General features: G+C 43.0%; 1 pseudogene; it reads right to left on the reverse strand.

Annotated features, from left to right (window-relative positions):
• Positions 1-22,855: 22,855 nt before the first annotated feature.
• Positions 22,856-23,168, reverse strand: LOC118579590 (annotated as a pseudogene).
• Positions 23,169-23,628: the final 460 nt, after the last annotated feature.

The raw sequence follows: 23,628 nt of genomic DNA on the forward strand, positions 1-23,628 counted from the left end.
ATAAAATACCTCTTTCTGAAGTTCCTACTGTCCTAGGAATAGGGAGATGATGGGATTCAAGCACTCATCTTCTGTTTGGTTCTCATAAAGGAGAACTCTGACTCTAGTGTAGACATAACAAAGGGTGCACCGTGACTGGGTGTGCCCAGGGTTGCTGCTCACAGTGTTACCTATACCCTGTGGGGTCCAGGAGCTCCACCATCACCTGTTTCACAGTCAAGCTCCAGCCCCAGAAATTTGCCCAGAATTCTCACAGGACCCTTAACTTGATAAACCTCACTGAGGGCTCTCAAGAGGACCAAACAGTGAAAGGTCAAATGGTTTCTTTTGAGCAACTGGTGTAGGAGTAAAGAAACAGAATCCAGCAAAGGCAACTAACAGCCTTTGCTTTTAAGCATTTCCTTCCTTGTCTCTCAGATCTCATAAAATCTTTTCTTGGCTTGCTAAGTCTCCTGGTCCCAGAGCACATATCCTTCTTCTGGATGACAGTCACTGATGAATGGAATGCCATGCTGCCATCATTTCCCCCACCCCTCTGTTACAGCCAGGCAAAGAAAAAAAAACAAACAAACAAAAAAAACAAAAAGGAAGAAAGGAAGAAAGATCCAGAAGGATGCAATATCACTTAACAACAGAGACATTTAGCTTCCTGGACAGTTACCCAAAGTTCCTCTATAATGTTGGGGCATCCATCTTCAGCCTACAGGCCTAGAGTATATGGCAGACTTTTCTATGAAGCAGGAATTCTGAAGGACTGTCCTGCCTTGTTTTGGCAAAGTTTATCAGTCACTTTCCTCTGTGTCCTGCAGAATGTCTGGCAAACTCCTTTGTGAATCAGGAATTTTGAAGGACTGTCCTGCCTTGTTTTGGCTAAGTTCAACAGTTCTTTTTCCTGTGTGTTCTGCCTGTCCAGTCTGCATACCACATTGTCAGCAGTCAAAGGTAAGAACAGTTTCTTTGCCCAGTGGCTAACATTGCCATAATGAAAGCAAACTCCATAAGGAGTTTCTTCAATGCCCATCATCTCTGAAGTAATTTGGTACTGCCAGGAACAGATGTGTCTCATTGTCATGAAAAACTTTGTTAACAGTGTTTCACTGTCCAGAAAAGCCTAAGTTCTTAAAACATTTTAAATGCCATATTCTGTTGGTCTTTGGAGTGTTCAAAGATTACCTACCTAAATGAAATATTCCTTTGTAGACCTAAAAAATGTAACTATCATGACTATAAGTTATTATCACAGATGACTATTAATCTGTATTTATTAATTATATTTTACAATTTGAAATGAATTGAATAAACATAGTATCCTAAACAAGAGTAGAAATATACATACAGTATAACAAAATTAGCTTTAAATTTGAATCAATAAACTAAAATCCATAGCAATGTAAAATATTTCAAACAAGTTGTTGCTTTTTAAAAGTAGATTTAATAATCTTTTTATCCTATCATATCTATAACCTACATTTCTGGATCACTCTCAATTAAATGTTTTCCTTTATAAGAGTTGCCATGGTCATGATGTCTCTTCACAGCAATAGAAACCCTAATTAAGATAGCCACCATTGAAAAATTCCATGTGGGAGTTCCAGGGGCTTGACCCCTAACTTTTAGATGTGGAGGAAGACAAGACTTCATTTGGGATGCTGGTATGTAAATATCCTCTAGTATAAATGGACATTTCCTATCCTACACACCTGTTCCCAAATAACCAACACAGAGGCTTAATATTACTTATAAATGCTTGGCCAATAGCTCAGGCTTATTATTAACTAGCTCTTATGTTTTAAATTAACCCATATTCCTTATTTATGCTCTGCCACATGGCAGTACCTTTATTAGCATGGCACATTCATCTCCTCTGGCTAGTGACTCCTCACTCTGCCCTCCTTCTTCCCATCATTCTCAGTTTTGTTTTCCTGTTAACTTCCTGCCCAGCTACTGGCCTGTCAGCTTTTTATTAACCAATGAGAGTAATACATATTCATAGTGTAGAAAAGGATTGTCCCAGCCAGGCAATGGTGGCACACGCCTTTAATCCCAGCACTCAGGAGGCAGAGCCAGGCAGATCTTTGTGAGTTTGAGACCAGTCTGGTCTACAGAGCAAGATCCAGGACAGGCACCAAAGCTACACAGAGAAACCCTGTCTTAAAAAAACCAAAAAGAAAAAGGAAAAAAGAAGCAAGAAAGGGATTATCACACAGCATTTCCCCTTTTTGTCTAATTAAAAAGTAAAGGTTTTAACTAACATAGTAAAACTATACACAATAAATACAATAACTATATACAAATATATGCAATGTCCAGTCCATTTGCATTTGACAAATTCTGAGAAAATATTCTAGTATCTATTTTATCTTTGTGAATCTAAAGTTTTGTACCAAATTTATCTTTTATCATAACTAAAGAAAACTATAACTATCTTATCTTCAGCTCCATCAAAACCCCCAGAAGGGTGAAATGTTACCTAATGACAGGGACTTCAAGCTGCCTGGACAGTCATCCAAAGTTCCTCTGCAATGTTGGGGCATCCAACTTTGGCCTACATGCCTAGCCTGTCTAACCTGTGAAGTAGGGGATTTTGATTGACTGTCCTACTTTGTCTTGGCTTCCTATTAGTCCAGTTTGTACAGTAACTGTCAGCAATTGAGGCAAGGGCACTTTATTTGCCACATGGCTAGCTTTTGCCTTATGTAGTTTCTTTGATGCCTATCATCCTCTTTAAAGTAATTGGTGCTGCCAAGAGCAGACGTGTCTCACTGTTGAGAAAAGTCTGTTCTTAAAATATTTTAAATGTCATATTCTGTAGCCCTTTGGAGTGTTTGAAGATTACTTATCTATCTGAAATATATCTCTTCATGACCTTGAAAACCTAACTAACATGACTATAAGATTGCTATTATAGATATTAATATTAATCTCTTTTTCTTAGTTATATATTATATTTTCAAATAAGCTGCATAAACATAATGCCCAAAAAAGAGTAGAAATATATATACAGTATAACAAAATTAACATTAAATTTGTATCAATAAATAAAAATTCATACTAATGTAAAATATGTAAGGATAATAGTTGCTTTTTGGGTTTAAGTAGATTCAATAATCTACCCTTTTATTCTATCATTTATATATCTCTCCTTTTATTTTTAGAATGAGATCCTTGAATCTAATCTCCTTGTTTAGCTTCTTCCTGACCATTACCAATAACAATTTATAACCAACCTCCCTTAAATGATAATAAACATCCATAACCCATTTTGGGGGAATGTGAGCATAGTTTTCTAGGTTACTTCCTATTGACTGGCGGCACTGATAATCTTTGGAGAACCCTGAGAAAATTTAGGATTAGTGTCAAGTCCTGACTAGGGTATTCTGTTAGGCTGGATCATTTCAGCCAGCAGCCTTGAAGCTGTTCTGGATGCATAACTCAGAGGAAATTGCAACAGAGGTGCTCAGAAACATTGGATTATCTGGGCCATCTCTTCCCATAGGACATTTGTCAAGGCGTCTTCCTTGATCAAACCTTAATTTTCTTAACCCAGAATGAATCCAGAGCCTCTCATTTCCTGTGAAATAAAAGCAGAACCTCTTTATCAAAGTAACATATATTTTGACTTAAATTTTGAAGTCAAGATATTTTAAAAATATACAGGTTGGTTTAATCTAGCAGCTTTCATGATCAAATGTTGTAGAACATTTAAGGTGTGTTACCTTTGTTTATGTTGCATTTGCTTAACTCCGTGAAGCTGTGTTACTGTGCCTATCTAAGATACCTGATGGTCTAATAAAAAACTGAACAGTCAATAGCAAAGCAGGAGAAAGGATAGGTGGAGCTGGCAGACAGAAAGAATATAGAGAAGGAAAAATCTGGGAGGAAATAAAAATAGTAGTCAGAGAAGGAGGAGGACTCCAGGGGCCAGCCACCCAGCTACACAGTAAGCCACAGAGTAAGAAACAAAGAAAGGAATACAGGAAGAGAACAGGAAAAGCCTAGATGCAAAAGGTAGACAGGATAAATTAAAGTTAAGAAAGACTGGCAAGAAACAAGGCAAGCTAAGGCCAAACATTTATAATTAAGAATAAGCCTCTGTGTGTGGTTTAGTTGGGATTTGGGTGGCAGCCCCCCACAAAAGACCAAAAACTAACAACAACAATCAAATATCTTTTAGCAGTTATGATCTGTTCATTAGTAGTCAAAAAATTTAAAGACAACACAAAAACATTCAGTATCCCAGACTCTGTGTATTTTCCATCTTTACACTACTTATTTTATTTTTCATTACTCTATTCCTTTTTAAAGACTTTATTTTAAAACTATATTTTTCATCTAAAACTGTATATATTCTTTTTTCCTCTCTCTTAAGCTATGAATATTTTTTATAGACACTGTAACCCATTTAGAGGCTTTTTTGTCTGAATCTGTCCTTATTGCACATTGGTAACCTTTTCTGCCTGCATGAGCAAAAAAACTGCTATATAACTTAGATCACGGTGTGTTGGTTCTGGCTCCTCCCCCTTGGTAAGAGGCTACTCTCATGGTGATGGAGGTACATTTACCAACAGCTCTGAAAGCCATGTTTACTGCCCCAACTCTGGAAGTTTCTGGGTCCACACCGTCACTGAGTAGCATGCTGCTTGCTGCTCATAAACCCCATTTAAGTGTTTGGTAGCAGGGCCTCTAAAAAGAGCTGCCCATTTTTGCCACTAGCTTTGAGCCAGGAAGCCATCTCTTAAAGGAGCCATGCCTCTGCTCACTACCAGCAAACAGATCCCATATGAGAAAAATGCAGCTACCAAAAGCCCTGTTTGACTCCATTCTTGTGTGTCTAGAATTCTTTTTTAAGCTTTGTTAGGTTCTATGTGGAAATTTCAGCCCCACATTGAGCACCATATATAAAGATATTTCCTGTTCCAATCACCTGTTCCCAAATATTGGGTAGCTGCTTCCCAAATTACTGCACAGAGGCTTATATTAATTATAAAGGTTCAGTCAACACCTCAGGCTTATTACTAACTAGCCCTTAACTTTATTTACACCTTGCCATGTGGCAGTACCTTTATTAGCATGGCACATTCATCTCCTGCCCCCTTGCATCTGGCTGGCAACTCCTCACTCTGCCCTTCTCCTCATCATCCTTAGTTTGGTCATCCAGCCTAAACTTCCCACCTGGCTACTGGCCAATCAGTGTTTTATTAAACCAATTTGAGTGACAAATCTTTATAGTGTACAAGAGGATCATTCCACAGCACTCTAGCCATTCCTTGACAACACAACACACAAGTAGTTATGGACATTTTAAAGCCTTGCAACTAGGTTTTCCCCTCCTAAGCTCTGGGAGATGACAGCATTAAGATGTCTTTAGAAATCTCTGTGCTGCTGGAGTCTGGCAGCAGACAGGAGGTACAATCTGTACCTCTTCTCATCTACTACCCAAGTACAGAACCCTGTGGCCATCCTTAGTACTACCCAGGCCTGCTGGCAGCCAGGGTCTCAATACCGTTGGTGATGCCAGCCCTGAGGCTGAGGGCAAGTTCTACTGCTCACAGCCTGGCTGCATGAACAAGTCACCCTAAATGGCATAAATTTGCTCAGACATGGGTTGGCCCAGCAAAGACAACAAGATTCAGTGTCAGTAGCTGGACAAAGTCTTGGCCATCATGTCAGAAAGGAGCTAAAAGGGAGCAGTGTCCCCAGGGTAGAAGTGCTGCTTCTAGAGGATCAAGGCAAGAAAGAGAGGGAAGGATCTGTGGGGAGGCTCAGATCTAGTACAAACATGACAGAAAAGAGCATTTGTGGGGCTCTTCTAGAGGACCAAGGTTCAGTTTCCAGCCATATTAGATGGTTCACAACTAACTATCTATAACTCTAGCTTCCAAGGAGATCCAACCCCTCTGGTCTCTGCAGGCACCCAAATGCACATGTACTTAGCCACACAGAGACACACACATATGTACATAATCAAAAATTTAAAAAAATTTAGATTATTCTGTGTATGAGTATCTAGCCTAAATATATGTATGTGTACCACTTGCTGCCAATGGAAGTCAGTGTTACAGATGGCTGTGAGCCACCATGTGGGTGTTGGGAACTGAACTCAGGTCCACTGCAGGAAAAAAAAAAAAAGCAAGTTCTCTTAACCCTGAGCCGTCTCTCCAGCCCCTGAAATAAATACTTAAAAAAATAAATAAAGATCCTGTGTGTATTCAACAGCCACACTCTGGGTAGTTGAGGGGTCTGACTACCAGGTTCAAATAACCTCCAGTGACTTTGGATACACTTCATTTCTCTGTCATCTGGATTCCCTTATCTGAGAATCTGCCAGATTCAGGGAACCTCCCCACAAGCAGCTCAGGAATGACACTGGGGTCATTTCAAAAGGTGAGAAGGATTCAGTCTGGTCGCCAGGAAGAGAAACATCTCTTTTCTAAGGCTCAGGGGTGTTGAGCCTCAGGACACTACACATTCTTTGCAAACAGTAGGCTGAGAGAAAAACTATTTCCAGTCAGGACGAGACACATGGGCCAGGAAATAAGGAAGGTGAGGCCCAGACTGCTCAAACAGAAGTTAGAGGCTCAACTTCCAGCGTTTCCTCTTCACTGGGCTGGGTCACAGGCTAAATCGTGGGGCAGGAGTCTGGAATGATCAGCTTGGCTCTGTGAATGGCTGCTTGCCATGGCAACAGGCACTGCGGAGATCATCTCCGGAAATTCAGAGCCTGTTCTGTAGTTGAAGAGTTTCTCTCCATCCCGCCAACCCCTGCAGTCCTGCAGCCCACTTATAAAATAAACACACAGACGCTTATATTATTTAAACTGTTTGGCCTAATGGCTCAGGCTTCTAGCTAGCTGTTCTTATATCTTAAATTAACCCATTCCTATTAATCTATACTTTGCCACGGTGGCTCGTGGCTTACCAGATGACCTTACATTTTCCTTGTGATGGCGGCGGCTGGCAGCGTCTCTTTCCTCAGCCTTTATTTCCCAGCCTTCTCCTCTTTCTTGTCCCGCCTACCCTATGCTTCCTGCCTGGCTACGGGCCAATCAGAACTTTGTTTATTTTAAGCAATCAGAGCAACCCATTTGACATACAGAACATACCACAGCACTGTTCTAATAGGAACATGTTCTGATGGGCACCTGCTGCCCAGCGACACCTCAGAGCTCTTTACTGCGAGGGCAAGCTGCTTCTAGGAGGCCTTCCGGTGGGGATCTGGACTGGAAAAAGGTCCCACGCTCCCATGTCTCCTCAGAGCCCACTTTTCCTCCAGCCAGCTTTCAAATCATGTCCAGTCTCACATCAGCCGACAGTGGGTGTGAAAAAGCAAGCAAATTGGGCACAGAATCTGTCCAGAACCACCTCGCAGATTTCCCAGCCTCGGCCTCAGCTTCCGCCAGCAGAAGGCAGCAAGCTGGAGAATGCTGCCTTCCCGCTGCTTGCTGAGCCAAGCATTGCTGCTTCTCCTAGTAGGCTCACCCATTCATCCTTCCAATGCACCAGCAGCTCCAGCAGTGACAAAAATTGACAGGCTTTCCAGGAAGCAGTGGAGGCTGCGCTAGGCCTCCCCCTGGTGGCGGCGGTGAACAGGATGCATCTACCAGCACCTCTCTTCTCCTTTCCGCATTGCTGATATGCATGGCACTGATGCCCACTACCCCCAGACACCAGGAGGCTTCCCAAATGTCACCCTCTCAAAGTGCTATGACTCTCCACAGGGACTAAGAATAAAGATAGTCCGAGATGTCAGCATTCTCTGGATATGGCCTCCACTAAAGGGAACTCCCCAGTCAGTGTTCATTCCTGCTCAAGCTGAGTTATGGTCTTACCGTCTCACCCCAGGTTGGAACTTCCCTATTTTAGTTGACTTGGGCTATATAGTAAAATGCCATAAATGGGGTGGGGAGAGGGAGGTGGTCATAAACAATGGAAGTGCTTTTCCTGTAGTCTGGAAGCTACAGAGTTCAGTCAGGCTCCTGGGGGTTCTGTCTGATGAGGGCTTGCCTGCCTATTGCAGAAGCCTGTGTGGGGACTCTCTTGGATTCCTTTATGCAAGTGCTAATCTCATTATTGGGCTCTGTAACTATGACCAAATTACCCCCTCTCCTCTCCTTGGGATGAGGATTTCAATTCAGGAATTTAGGGGCAAGAGAGATAGTCATGTTCAGGTCTCACTGCACGCTCACAATTCGGTGTAGTCCTGTTCTTTCTCCTTATCTCCTATACTCCAGCCACCATTGTTCAAATTAAGGCTGGATCCACTGATACAGGGGACATTGAGAGGCAACAGAGCCAGGCGGTGGTGGCACACGCCTTTAATCCCAGCACTCGGGAGACAGAGCCAGGCAGATCTCTGTGAGTTCAAGGCCAGCCTGGGCTACCAAGTGAGTTCCAGGAAAGGCGCAAAGCTTCACAGAGAAACCCTGTCTCAAAAAAAACAAAACAAAACAAAACAAAACAAAAAAGAGGCAACAGATAGGAAAAGAAGGCTGTCCATCTGCAACCTAAGATCCAGAAACTTCAACCTAACTGATAAAACCCAAATGTTCTAGACACAGAGCTCAACTTCCTAGAGACTATCAAACAAAGCTCAACAGATGAAAGCACCTGCCACCAAGCCTGAGTTTGATCCCTGAGACCACAAGAAAGAAGGAGAGAACTGACTCCTGCAAGCTGTCCTCTGACCTCTACATGAGTGCTGTGGTTTGCACACACAAATGAATAAATACAAAAATGCTGTGGATATGACTCTGTATAAATGAAGTGCTGATTGGCCAGTAGCCAGGCAGGAAGGATAGGGTAGGCGGGACAAGGAAGAGGAGAAGGCTGGGAACAGGAAGGCTGGAAGGAGGCACTGCCAGCCGCTGCCAGGAGAAGCAACATGTAAAGACACCGGTAAGCCACAAGCCATGTGGCAAAGTATAGACTAACAGAAATGGGTTAATTTAAGATGAAATAAGTAGATAACAAAAAGCCTGCCACGGCCTTACAGTTTGTAAGCAATATAAGTTTCTGTGTGTTTACTTGGTTGGTTCTGAGTGTCTATGGGCCTGGCGGGTGAGAGAGATTTGTCCTGACTGTGGGCCAGGCAGGAAAACTCTAACTACACAAAAACAACAGAAAATGATTCCCAAGGCCAGAATGTCTGTGACCTTGAGTTTTATTCCATCAGCATTCCTCTCATCTCTAAATCGAACAACACACCTCATTAAATCTCCTTACAGAGCTATTGAGATGGCTCAGTTGGTAAAAAGTACTTTATTTGCAAACATTTAGTTTGAGCCCAAAATCCATATTAAAAAATAGGAAAAAAAAAAACCAGGCATGATGCATGCTTATAACCCCAGCCCTGGGAAGAGGAGACAGACAGATCCTTGGCCAGACAGCCCAGCCCCATGACATAGGTCAAGATAGTGAGATACCCTGTCTCAAAAATCAGTATGGAGGAGACTGAAAAGATGGCTCAGTAGTCAAAAGTACTGCTCTATCAGAGGACTGGAATTCAGAACCTAGAACCCACTCTGGCTGGCTCACAAATACCTCTAACTTCAGCTCTAAGAGATCTGATAACACCCTCTGACCTTCATGGGCACCTCCACACACATGTGCACATACAACAAAATACATAAACAAAAAGGACAGTACCTGAGGAACAATACCCCAAGGTATTCTCTGACCTTGCAGCACATACCCACACATGTGCAGCCAAACACAAACACATACCTATTTCATTTACACAGGAAATTCTTTACTGTAAGAGAAATAAATAACCAGTTCATATAATTTTTATTTAATTTTTAAACTTAAATTTTAAGCTTTGTTTCATCTTTGAACCTTCTTGTGAACTACATCCTTTGACTAACATAACTTTAAAAGCCCCCAAAACACACATACATAGCCATCATAGACACTAATGATAACTCTCTCCATGAGAAGCCCATATTTATGTCCAATTGTACTAAGGCCACAGCAGGTCTTTGAATTTTCAAAGCCTGCAGAAACACACTAATGTCCCAACTTCCTTTCTGGTGCCTGAAGGGCTGGCAGTACCCACTAAAAGCCTTCTGCCTCACAAGACAGAGAGCTGCTCTACAGATCCACCCCTTTTAAAAGCCAGTGTGGTACAGATACTGACTTGGAAACCTCCTGCAGTGACTAAACCACTGGTCACCACAGCAGGTCTGTGTACCTAAAGTCACTTCTCTAGTTTTAGGAGGGTCTTTCCACTTCTGACCCAGGTAGCTACCACTGACCCCCTCCCCAGCCCTAGGCTGCTCCCAAAGCATATATTTCTGCCTCCCCAAACTCTGGTTTGTGCCACCCCAATTGCTATAGGGTCCATGGTTGTTTCTTTGTGTCCATGTGCCCCTGCTTGACCATGGGACACAGACTCCACTATTCATCCCAAGGTGACTAAGAAGCATTGTGGACAGAAGATAGTTGATCCCCATTGTAAGATCAATTGCTAAACAGTCTTATTAATAACAAACCCAGAGCCAGATATTGGGGTGAAAAACTGAGTGATCAGAGCACTAGAACAAGCCATAGCCAAGCTCACCTTACCAACCCTCAGCCTCCAGAGAGCTACTTCCTGTATATCCACACCTATATGCCTTCCTGTTCCTACCATCTCACTTCCTCTCTTTGCCCAGCTACATCACAGGAAGATGGATGGATCTCTGTCTCTGGAATGCTAGGATAAAAGGTTTGTACTATCAGTGCCTGACTTCCATGTTTAATATAGTGGCTGGCTTTTTCCTCTGATCTTCAGATAAGCTTTATTTGGGTACACAAATAAAATATCACCACACTCCATTATCAGCTCAACTGGATTTGGGATCTTCTAGGAGATAAAACCCTGAGTGTGTCTACAAGAGTGTTTCCAGAGAGACTTAACTGAGAAGACCCACACTGAATGTGAGCTGGGATCCCAGACTGAATATAAAAAGATGAAGAAAAAAGTGAGCCAAGCATCAGAATCCATGTCTCTGTATCCTAACTATGGACTCATATCCAGTGCCTCATGCTTCTATCAACACAGCCTTGAGCTGCTCTCACCCACACCTTCCCTGCCATGATGGACTTTATCCTCAAAGTGCTAGGAAAATCAACCCTTCCTTCCTTAGGTTCTCATTACAAAGCCCATCTATATAGTCACATAACACACATCTGAACTTCCAAGGGGGGCCTAAAGCACACCACCTAGAAGGTGGGACAATCTCCCCAGAAGGTCAAGCACCCCAGTGCTTTATTTTAGAGCTTCACACTGGATTCTGCCCTTGTCTGGCCCAACTCTCTCATCTGATCATGCATTCTGCTTCACAAGTAGAGTTGGGCTGGGTAAGTCCAGGACCCTGGCTTGTAAACAGTCTGCTTGAAGCCATTAGAGGATCAAAAGGACATCAATCACAGCCCTCACAAGCAGGTCAAATGTTTGACCTGAACAGCACTTCCTGGGGTACAGGGTTCCAGAGAGTTTGTAGAAGTTCTGGAGTTGGGATCTCCCTAGTCTTTATTCTAGCCTACAGATACCCCTGTTTGTGTATCTGCTGTTGAAAGACCACAGGATGCTGTTCTTCTCAGAACTCCTTACCTTTGCTAGTTCTCTATAATTTATAAGCAACTGGCTATCAGGTCTTTGGGGATAGTGGCAAAGAATGGAAAGGGGGGTGTTTTTAAGGAGTCATGAATAAAAACTTGGCCTAGAGATGTAGCTCAATGGGTAGAGTGCTTCTCTAGTATGCTCAAAGCTCTGAGTTTTATTTCTAATCCTGAAAAAACTGGATACAGTAGCCCATGCCTGTAATCCTAGCATTCAAGAGTAGAAGCAGAAGTATCAGAAGTTCAAGGTCATCCTCAGCTACATGGTACATTTGAAGACAGCCTGGGTTACGATCTTCTTAGTCACCAGGTTCATAACTGGGATGGGTGATAGGGTATGTGTCACATGAACACAAAGAAACACACACACACACACACACACACACACACACACACACACACACACACACACTTGCAATCAACAGGAAATCAGGGGCAGCACAAACCAGAGTCTGGAAATGTAAACTATGGGGTGAAGCCAGAGATAACAACACTTTCTGAATATTAAGGGGGCAAGAAGACCCTGGCCAAACTAGACAAGTGGCATTAGCCACATGAGCCCACTGTGGTGGCCAACAGCTGTTTAAAAATAGTAAAAATAAATAAACAATAAAACATTAGTAATTTAAAAGCTAGTTGGTCCATACCTGAAGGCTTGCCATGTCAGGGCACCTTGTGGCTAACTAGCCTCTCTTTTCCCCACTGCCCTGTACCCATGCCTTCCTGGGAGCATTCTCACCCTCTGCCAGGCACCATCTGTGATGTCATTGCAAGGCTGGAGAGCAGCCATGAGTTGGCGCAAGCTGAGAGTGAAGATTATGGGCCTATGTGCTGGACCTGGCTCAAGGGACCTTGGCTCTCTCCTGATTTGATGGCTGGAGAGGGCTCCAGCTGCATGAAGAGTGGCCTCCCAGGGCTGACAGATGGGCAGCCCCAGGAGAAGCCACATGGCAGGGCTTGTTGTTAAACGCAGCTCATTAGATTTTATCCCCAAGATGCTGCCGACTTGGCAGGAACACACCTGTCCCCAGCAGAAGCAACCCACAGTGGACTGTAGTGGGGAGGTTAGAGTAGTGATGTACCTCTTCCAGACCTCAGAGCTCCTATTTCTTTTGGGATGACCTCAGGGAAAGCCTGAAGAGTATGTTGGCTGTGGCCAAGGGTCTTCATTTTCCAGCCTCCCCAGGAAAAGTGGAGCAGTCAAGGTGGAAAGAAAGCCAGGTCTCCCTACTGGCAGAGGCTGGACTCTAAAAACAACTACACCAGGGATGAACTAGCAATCACTTTAGGCAATGTAAACCCAAATCCAACATATGAATACAGTGTCAGGATTTGAAATATTGAGAATGTAACTATTTGTAACTGTGAAAGCCATTAATGGGCTATACAGACAGAAGGCCATAGTTTGCCAAGTCCTGGACTTTTTGTGGGTCAGGATGCCATCAGAAAAGGTCATCTGTAGATCTCCTCTAAAGTAGTGTTCTCTCACGAGGGCACTATGGAGGATTCTGGGGAGAGCTGACCTTGTAATACCTCTGCACACCAACCTCTGTGACAACACCTGCATTACTTCTCATTATTGTGACCAAATACCTGACCAGACAGGCAGAAAGTTTTATTCTGGTTCAGTTTCATGGTAGAGAAATCACATCAGTTGGACCAGCACCTTCTAGTCTCAAATTGCAGAAATGAGTTCAAAGGGTGCTTTGTAGGGACCCCCAGCAGTGCTCAGTCTTGCTGTTTCCCCAATCCCTGTTTACAGATATAATGGTCAGTGCTAGGTCAACCTGCCCAACTATCTTAAAACAACTCGATAATTTGTCAGGAATTACTTGTAGGTGGGCCCCAGGACCTAAGCCAGCCACATATGCAGCCACTTACTCCATTCTGGTTCCCTTATCACTAAATGTTATTACTCACCCTTCCAATTCTCAGAAAAAACAGCAGAAAGAGGTGTGAGTGTGACACCAGGTAAGCGGGCCAGAAATCTTTCCAGGGACACTTGGAGCCAATCCCTCACCTCACTTAGACCCATCTTCCCCACCTGTAAAAGGTGTAGCCACGTGCCCAGCTCATGTTGGTTGTTGAAGTACCCAGTGTTACTCATCTATACTTGGCTCAGGTTAGTCCTCAGTGGCAACTTATAGGATTCACATATGAAATGGCAGCGCAAAAATATCCAAAGACATGGACACAGGAGTAAAGGATGCAGAGAGAGAGAACTACCATGGGTGAGGCAGGGAGGTGCTGATCTGAGCAGAGTGGGGGACAGAGCTCATGGGATGACTGAAGACTGAGTTGCCACTGTACCTCATTTCTCAGGGCAGCACCCATGAGTCTCTGACATAAAGGTGAGAGAGACATGGAGAAGTATGTGTGATAATGTTAATAGTCAATTAGAACCTAGAATCACCTGAGAGATAGGCTGCTAGGCATGCCTACAGGAGGTTATCTTGACTACATTCATTGAAATGAGAATTCCCTAGGACTATGTATGTGGAGAAAAATAACAGCAGAAGCATGAATTCATCACTGTCTTAGTCACTGTTCTATTACTATGAAAAGACACTATGTTTGAAGCAACTTTTATAAAAGAAAGTATTTAACTGGAGGCCTGCTACAGTTTCAGAGGTTTAGTCCATTATCATCATGGCAGAGAGCATGGTAGCAGGCAGGCATGGTGCTGGAGAAGTAGTTGAGAACTACATTGTGATCTGAAAGCAGAGACAGAAAGAGAGAGATCAAGAGAGTGGGGGTACCTGGCTTTTGAAACCTCAAAGCCCACCCCCAGTGGCACACTTCCTCCAAGGCCACACCTACTCCAAAAAGGCAAACCTTCTAATCCTTTTCAAATAGTGCCATTTCCTGGTGACTAAGCATTCAAATATATGAGCCAACTTGGGTTCTGTTCCCAACACACAATCAGGCAGCAGACAACCACCTGTAACTCTAGTTCCTGGGAATCTGGCACCCTCTTCTGGCCCCTTCACATATGTAGTATATGTAAACTCATACAAGTATACACACACACACACACACACACACACACACACACACACACATTTTTTTAATGCGTATAGGTAGTTTGCCCATTGCCCATATGTCTGTCTGTGCACCACACGTATGCCTGGTTCACACAGAGGCCAGAAGAGGGCATCAGATCTGGAACTGGAATTATACATAATTGTGAGCTGACATATGGGTTCTGGGAATATAATCCAGATCCTCTGGAAGAGCAGCCAGTGCTCTTAACCACTTTTCCAGTCCCTACACGTAAATTTTAAAACATGGAAGTTGTTGTCTATTCTAATTTGAATATTTAATTTCTCCACAGTTTTATGGAGACAGTATTGAGAACTTCTTCCTGAAATGATGGTGGGAAGATGGTGGAGACTTTAGGAGGTGGGACGCAGCTAAAGGAAGATCACTGGGACAATGGCTTTGGAGGTTATATCGGGTTCCTGTCCATCAGAGTTAAAGAAGACCCTCTACCATACAGTTCTGCTATCATGATATTCTGACCAAGTACACAGGGCCAAGCAGCCAAAGACTGAACTCTTTACAAATCAATCAAAATAAATCTTCCCTCATTTATATTGTTTCTGTAGGTATTTGTTCATACCCATGATGAAACTGACTAACATATATCTCACATAACAAGAAGTCTGAGGGCAGGAGACTCAGGTAGTGGTCACATCTCCATGACATAGGACTACTTACTCTGGGAGCTTATTTCACTGCTCTTGCTCTCCTGGTTTTAAGATAGCTGTTGCAGCCATCATTCCCCCACAAAACACTTGCATCCCTGACATGGAGAGAGATGCTTTCTCATCTACATCAAGTTCTTTATAGTACCATTGGCCAGAACTGGGTCACATGTCTAATCCAAAAGCAATCTTTGGCAGAGAAGAGACACCTGAGCCAGAGTTTACCCTACCATCACCACTTGAGTGCATCATGCCCCATACCTGACCACAGTTAGAATCCTGTTGGAAGAAGGATGGTGCAATTGATGTGGTGGAAACCAACTGAAATGCCAGGCCTTACTAGAAATTTTGCTTTTTAGTCTCTGGATATTTCTAACCAGAGAGATCATACTGTTGAGACAAGTGAGTCATCATGCCCTTCTGACAGAAGTCTGGTGAATTAATGCTTCCATCCAAATTCCCAGGGAGATGCAGATGCATGGACAGGATAAGCCAATGAAATGTTGGGCTGTCCTTGGAAGGTTGGTTGTCATCACAGCAGGAGCTGAAAGACTGTTTATAGAGATGTGCTGGACTGGAGTCCCTTGCATAAGGATTTTGTAATTAATGGCTTTTATTCATCCACTCTATGATGGGCACTCTGCTAAGACACAACAGAAACAGTTCATAAAACACAAAGAGGAAAATCAAATTGGATGGGATGAGAGTGCTCTCCTGGCTCTGCTGAACACTGTTGAAGCCACCATGACAACAGACCAGGAACAGGAAAATACCAACATTTTCATTCTAGCTCTGGGCCTCGGGTACTTCATTTGTAAAAATAAGCTTTGGGTGTTAAGGTCAAAATCTTTGCAGTTCTGTCTTCTCTAACTACAACTTTGTACCACAAATGATAGCAGAGCCCAGAGGGCTGAAACCAGCAGTACTATAGACTATAGTCATTCTCTTTAGATTGATAAAAATAATGTCCTGCTGATAATTACAATATTACTGACTGTGGTGGTGGTGGTGACAGTGTTGATGATTGATAATGGTGGTAGTGGCAATGATGACAGTAATGATGGTGATGATAACAGTACTTATGATGATGACAGTGGTTGGGACAGTGATGGTTGGGATGATGGTAGTGTGTGGTGGTTTGTGTTCCCCAAAATATTGTGCACCCTAATAAACTTATCTGGGGTCAGGGCACAGAACAGCCACTAGATACAGAGGCTAGAAAATGGTGGCACTCACACCTTTAATCCTAGCATTCCAGAGGCAGAAATCCCTCTGGATCTCTGTGAGTTCAAGGCCACACTGAAAACAGCCAGGCATGGTGACTCACGCCTTTAATCCCAGGAAGTGATGGCAGAAAGCAGAAAGGTATATAAGGCATGAAAACCAGAAACTAGAAGCTTTTGGCTGGTTAAGCTTTTAGGCTTTTGAGCAGCAGTTCAGCTGAGACCCATTCGGATGAGGACTTAGAGGCTTCCAGTCTGAGGAAACAGAATCAGCTGAGGAACTGGCAAGGTGAGGTAGCTGTGGCTTGTTCTGCTCCTCTGATCTTCCAGCATTCACCCAATACCTGGCCTCAGGTTTGATCTTATTAATAAGAACTTTTAAGATTCTTGCTACAGTTGTGTTGATGGTAGTAATGGTAATGATACTTAACTCACTGAGTCCTTGCTGTATGATGTGCATCAGTGTACATGTTTGGTGTCATTTAATTTCTTCAAGAACTATAAACCATGTACTTTTAAAAAATAAAGCAACATCTCATTTAGTCTAGTCTAACCTCAAATTCTTTATGTATCCAAGAATGATCTGAAACTTCTGATCCTCTACCTACATCTCCTGAGTGCTAGGATAACAGGTTTGTGCCACCATGCCAGTAAACCAGTTGTTTTTATTATTGCCATGTAACAGATACTGCAACTAAGGTTTAGGGAGAGTCTTGGCTAAGGTCACTTATTATGATCTACTTATGTGTCCCTATCCTTAGCTCAATGTCCATATATTGAGGCCCTAAACCCCAGTGTTACTATTTCAAGTCACAGCCTACAACATAATTAAGGTTACATGAAGTTGTAAGTGTAGGCTCTAACTCAGAATAATTGATGTCCTTATAAGAAGAAGAAGAGATGCAGGAGGGGTGGTTCAGTAGTTAAGAGTACTGGTTGCTCTTGCAGAGGACCCAGGTTCAATTCCTAGCACCCACATGGCAGCCCACAACCATCTGTAATTCTAGTCCCAAGGGATCCAATGCCCTTTTCTGGCCTCCACAGATAATGTACACACATGGTACACAGATATCCATACAGGAAAAATGCTCATACACATAAAATAATTTTTAAATTAAAGGAAAAAACAATAGGAGGTAAATCATGTGTGGTCACAGTAAATTGACAGCCATCTGTAAGCCCAAGAGACTTTAGAAGCAACCAATCCTGCCTATATTTGACCTTGGGCATCTATAGTATTTGTCTGGCAGCTCCAGTTGACCAATAAATACCCAATGGTAAAACCAACATTAGAACCAGATGGTTAGGTTCCAAGCTAATATTTCTAAGAACCTCATCATCTATAATACAACCCTTTGTTTGCAGGGATGAGAAGTGTCTTTATGTCTGGGTTAAGTGTAAAATATAGTAGGTGCAAGATGATCACTTCTCATCCCATTCCCTCCTTCCTTTGTATTATGGATGATAATCTATTCAGGAGTAGCCAAGACCCACATTTTGGATAGAACTGGTCCCAGGGAAATATGAATGAGAACAGTGGGTGGCTTTCAACCATCTGGGTAATTTGCAGGGCTGGGTCATGCCTAAAATTGCGGACCTGGAAGAGATTTGGACAAGAAATGGACAACAATATCACCATCTGCTTCCATGGAAGAGTCTTGGATACCACTCCAACCAAACAGCTCTGAGTTTCACTTATGCTTTCCCCAAGGCGTGGGGCCTTGGGCAAGTCACTTCTGCCTCTGGGCCTATGTCTCCATCTGTCACATAGAAAGGAGCATCTGACTCGACAGTGGGCCTATGAGGATGAGAGCAGTTGCTAAATGAGAAGCTGTTTCACAGATGGTCTGAATTCAGTACCACTTAACCCCAGGGACTACCTAAATCTCCTTAGCATCATCAAAGAAAAGCCCACAGTTACAAATCCCCTGGCAGATACTGCCAGTAATTTCTGGAAGGAGCTGATTATAAATTATAGATCATAGCTTCTTGAGTCAACTGTGATTCTGGATCTTGCCCACTTGTCTACTAGGATCTGGGCTGACTCTCCTTGGAGTGCTGTTCATGGCCTCGGGGGTCTCTACTCCCCTGCAGTGGCTACCTCCTGCTCCAGATTTTCTTCCCAAAGAGCAAATGCTCCTTGCTCTGGTGTTGAGAAGATGCTCTGGAAGGACTCATAAAAAATGTCCTCCCATTGGACCCCAAGAGCTTGTAACCCCTACACCTGAGCCCTAGCCCCAGCTCCTCTGAGTATGTCCACCGTATCTGCCTCTATCCTTGGACAAAGACTCCTTATCAGGAAATCCAGGAAGAGAAACAGAATCTCTTGATGGCATTATATCTTTAAGACTAGGAGACTGCCAAAAGGCCAGTTCTCTGAAGGATCTTACCTGCCTGTGGGATTAAAAGAGGCTCCTTGGCTTCCACCCTGTGGACCCCACCCTTCCCACCTACCCTAAAGTCATGCTTCCAAAGCCATAAGATGCAGTGGAGTCCCTTTCCATTCCCCAAGCCTGCTTCCAGAAACCCAGTCAGAAGAGTAGAAGATCATTGGCCCATGCTGTCCCCTTTAGCTTTGTCTTTTGACAAGTTGTTCTTCCCCTCTGAGATCTTTCCCTCATCAGGAAATGGACTAGTAATGAATTAAGAATGAAGTTGCTGTCAACATCCACATCACCAATGATGTTCTGGGAATGAAAAGAGATGATGCACTAAAATGCTTGGCACAGGCCTGACAGGTGAGTCTCAATCACATCAGGTAGGTGATAAAGACTTGGACTTCCCAGTATACAAAACCTAAGTATGTGACAATGAAGGCTCCCTTTGTTTTTGTGCCTTGGACACCTTGATCTCTTCAGTCCTACTCAGAAAATGTGTGCAGGTGACCTTGAGAGACATAAGAGATGCAAAAGTCCTGAATCACCTGACTTTGGCCTTAGCCTTGGGGAGAGTAGAGAGCAGAGCTCAGCCTGCAGGGAGCACATTTCCTGGCATCAGCAATACTTCTACAGTCTTCTCCGGGACTGTATTCTCATCTTAAAGGCTAATGACATTTGTCCCCCCTCATTATCTTCATCACAAAGCCATGTGAAACCAAATAATATACTAGAGGGAAAGGCTTTGTATACCACTGTGGGATGGACCACTCAAAAGGTAATGTTTATGAGGATTGTTGCTACCTACGAGTCCACTCACCATAGCCCAGCCTTGTTCCTAGCAAGTTCAAAGACACTCCAGCTATTAAAAGTCTCCATTAAAAATAGCCAGATGCCATTCAATTCTTTTGCTTCATCTTTGTATGTAAAGTAAATAAAGTAAAATTATCCAACACGGGAGCTGGTAATGAAGTGCTTGATGGTAGGACCCATTTACCTTTTTTCCAATTTAGCTTTTTTAACCACCACTACAAATTACCCATTGCCACTTTTGTTGAATTAAATTGTAAGGAAAATTAGGAAACAGCTCAGATTTTAATCAATGTTTGCCTTGACTATGAAAAAAGAGGCTCCTCTTTCGCCTGTCTCTAATGAGAAGTGTTAATTATCTTGGTTACATGCTAGCAAATTAATTATGAACTAATGAAGTTAAAGGAGGTCATTTGTTAAGGGAAACTGATTACAAATTGTTAACTCTGGGGGATTAAGTGGAAAACCACTGTTAGAAAAATGGTTTTTAAAATTAGACCCAATATTTGATTTGTGAAGTTGCCCAGGAGACAGGATGCATAACAAAGTACCCTCCCCCCATTCCACAGATCACAGAGTTCTGTCAGTCTACAACAGAGGGCACTACTCTGGACACCATTTACCTCTGTTGGGTTGTTAGGGTTGATAGACAGTAACTATAGACATTTCCTTTCTTGGTATGTGTGTATTTATTTGAGTTGTGGGAAGGGACTTGGGGGAATTTAGTGGAATCCATGAAAAAGACAGTTGGGTGCTGGAGAGATAGCTCAGTCAGTAAAATGTTTGTCTTGAAAGCATACAGGCCTGAGTTCAATTCCCCCAGAACCCACATGAAAAAGCTGAGTACAGTGGCATCTGCTTATAATCTCAGCACTGAGGAGATGGAGACAAACATTCCTGGGATTCACTGGCTGACCAGTCTATTCAAATCAGCAATTTCCAAGCCAGTGAGAAGTACTGTTACAGGAAATAAAACAAGGTAGATGTTATCCTAAAGAATGGCATACCCTAAAGAATGGATCTCTGGCTTACACATGTACATGCACACATGTACAGGTATACCTACACAACACATGAGCACATACATATCTACATATATATGCCAAAAATTGTAAGAGGGTAATTGGAAAGTGTGGGCAGAGAGCAAGTCATCTTGCTGGGGATGGAACATAAACACCCTGATATACACTGAAGCCTCCAGCCCAGTCCTAAGGCAGTGCTGTATTCCCCAAACATAAACCCAGTGTGGCGAACAGAAACTGTCACACTGGCTCAGGTTTCCAAAAGCTGAATGAGACACAGGATTCCTGGTTTAGTCAACAGCTGGTTCTGCATTTGGGCACACAAGCCAAGAGAGCTGAATTACACCTCTCCATGTCTGCCTACTGTGATGAGCCATGTCTGAGATGCAAAAAGAGGGGAGAAGACTGAGCTCTCTGGTGTGAAGTGTGTCCAAGGATGTGAGTGCCCTGCAGAGGATGATGAAAACGGCTGCTTGCCTCTTGTGTTAGTTATTTGTATCACTACTGTGACCAAACACCCAGCAAGAAGCAACTTAAGGGAAGATTTACTTGGAGTCATGATTTGAGGGTACAGTACATCATGCCAAGGAAGGCGTGGATGAAATATCAGCTCTCAGTTGTGATGGTGGGACCATAAGGATTCTTGCTCATATCTACACAAATCACAAAGCAAAGACAAGTCAGCAAGTGGGGCCAGGCTATAACCCTCAAGGCCCACCCTTGGTGATATACTTCCTCCAATGAGGTTCCACCTTCTAAAGGTCTCATGACTTCCCAAAACAGCACCAACAGCTAGAAATGAAGTGTTCAAACACATGGAACCTATAAGGGACATTTCACACTCAAACCACAACACCTTCCAGTGTCCCTTTTGTCTGTTCTTAGTAGAATCCCCAGTTCATTCAACCAATTGGAAAACTATGGGTGCCTACTTTACACCTCAGTAATGAAATCTCAGCTAGAGAAATGTAGGCAGAGAAAGGTAGCTGGTTATAATTTCTGAAGAAAATAGCTGATTTATTTATTTTATTTTCTCTACCTTGTTTCCCTCACAAAGTTGTAGCCATAATGGCTGAAACTTCAATGCTGAACAATTTGAGAAAGAGCTAACCTTGAAGATGAAAGCCATTCACTCACTGATGGTGGCAATACAGAAAAAGCAGAAGCCTGGTGCAAGCCTGGCACCTTCTTCAGATGCATTGCTACATGAGAGGGAAAATATCTGATGTGCATTTCTTATTAGATGGTGTGATGCAGCTTTTTGTTCTACACTGAATGATCTCTACAAATCACACAATGAGGAATACAATCATCTGAGTATGGGCAGCATACTGTTTTGCCTTGCCTGCCTAAGGCACCTGATTGGTCTAATAAAGAGATGAACAGCCAATAGCTAAACAGAGAAAGGATAGGCAGGGCTGGTGGGCAGAGAGAATAAGTAGGAAGAGAAATCTAGGCTTGAGAGGAGAAATGAGAGGAGGAGATAACAAGGAAGAAGCCAGGAGCCAGAAGCGAGGTGGTCCACCAGCCAGCAGATACGAGAAGCAAACACGAGATGAAAGTTAGATACACAGGAGGGAAAAAAAAAAGTAAAAGGCCCTGAGGCAAAAGGTAGACAAAGAGAAACAGGTTAAATTAAAAGAGCTAAGCAGAAACGAGACAAGCTAAGGCCAAGTATTCAAAACTAAGATGTCTCCATGTCATGATTTGGGAGCTGGTTGGTGGCCCAAAGGAAAAAAACCTGGCATGGCATCCATTATGCACCATGGTAAAGATGGACTAGGAAAGCTTCCTACCCACTTTTCTTAGAACACAAGGGACTTCAGTGATGACCTCACTTCTCCATGTCACATCAAGGAGAAACCAGGAGGCAACAGTGACTGAGATGTGTCCATTTTTTAACCCAACAGGGTCAGAGGCCAACCAAGATTCCTAACCTAGCCTCATGCCAGGATGGATTAATGAAAACTCTTTTGTGTGTGTGTGTGTGTGTGTGTGTGTGTGTGTGTGTGTGTGTGTGTGTGTGTGTGAAGAAGAAGATTAAGTATTTTTATTTGTTCAATAATGTAAAATGCACATGTTAACTGATACACATTCATATATATCTTTTCCCCTCATACCCATAACTCAACAGATGGGTGAATCCAGTGGAACAACCATGATTATCATCTGAAGCAGACTATATTAACATTGCCAAAGTTTACTCCAATCCATTTCTTCTTTTATACTCCAAAACATCTTCATTATGTTGTTGAATGTGATAAACCCACAGGAAAACTGAGGTGCCCAAGGCCAGCCCAACTTTCAGCCAGTTAGGTTTGGCATTGTCCAGCTCCAGACATAGAACTTGGACAGTGTTGAAGAGCAGCTTGGTAGCCAGGCGAGGGCCAGCAGCCACAAAAACGGGTGCAGGACCGAGGACGGCGCCATCTTGCCCCACAGGCCAAAAGATTTATTTATTTATTATGTAGACAGTGTTCTGTTTGCATGTATGTCTGCACACCAGAAGAGGGCACCAGATCTCATTATAGATGGTTGTGAGCCACCATGTGGGTGCTGGGAATTGAACTCAGGACCTCTGGAAGAGCAGTCAGTGCTCTTAACCTCTGAGCCATCTCTCTAGCCCTATGAAAATTCTTAGTCATGGGGGCCTTGTTAATTAAGGGTCAGGGAGTGTTTCCATGACACCTCCTCATAGTCCACAAGCATTACCTCAGCCATATTCTAGAAAGCCTGTCCAATAACATATGCACACATAAATCAGACTGTCTAGTAGCCACATTAAGCAAAAGGAAATAAATACAATTGATTTTAATATTTTACTTAATTTTATGTTTTCAAAATAGTACCATTTGCTAAAATTACTCTTTATTTATTGCTAATGTCAGAG

The sequence above is a fragment of the Onychomys torridus genome, chromosome 1 (assembly GCF_903995425.1).
Source record: "Onychomys torridus chromosome 1, mOncTor1.1, whole genome shotgun sequence".
NCBI classification, from domain to species: Eukaryota; Metazoa; Chordata; class Mammalia; order Rodentia; family Cricetidae; genus Onychomys; species Onychomys torridus.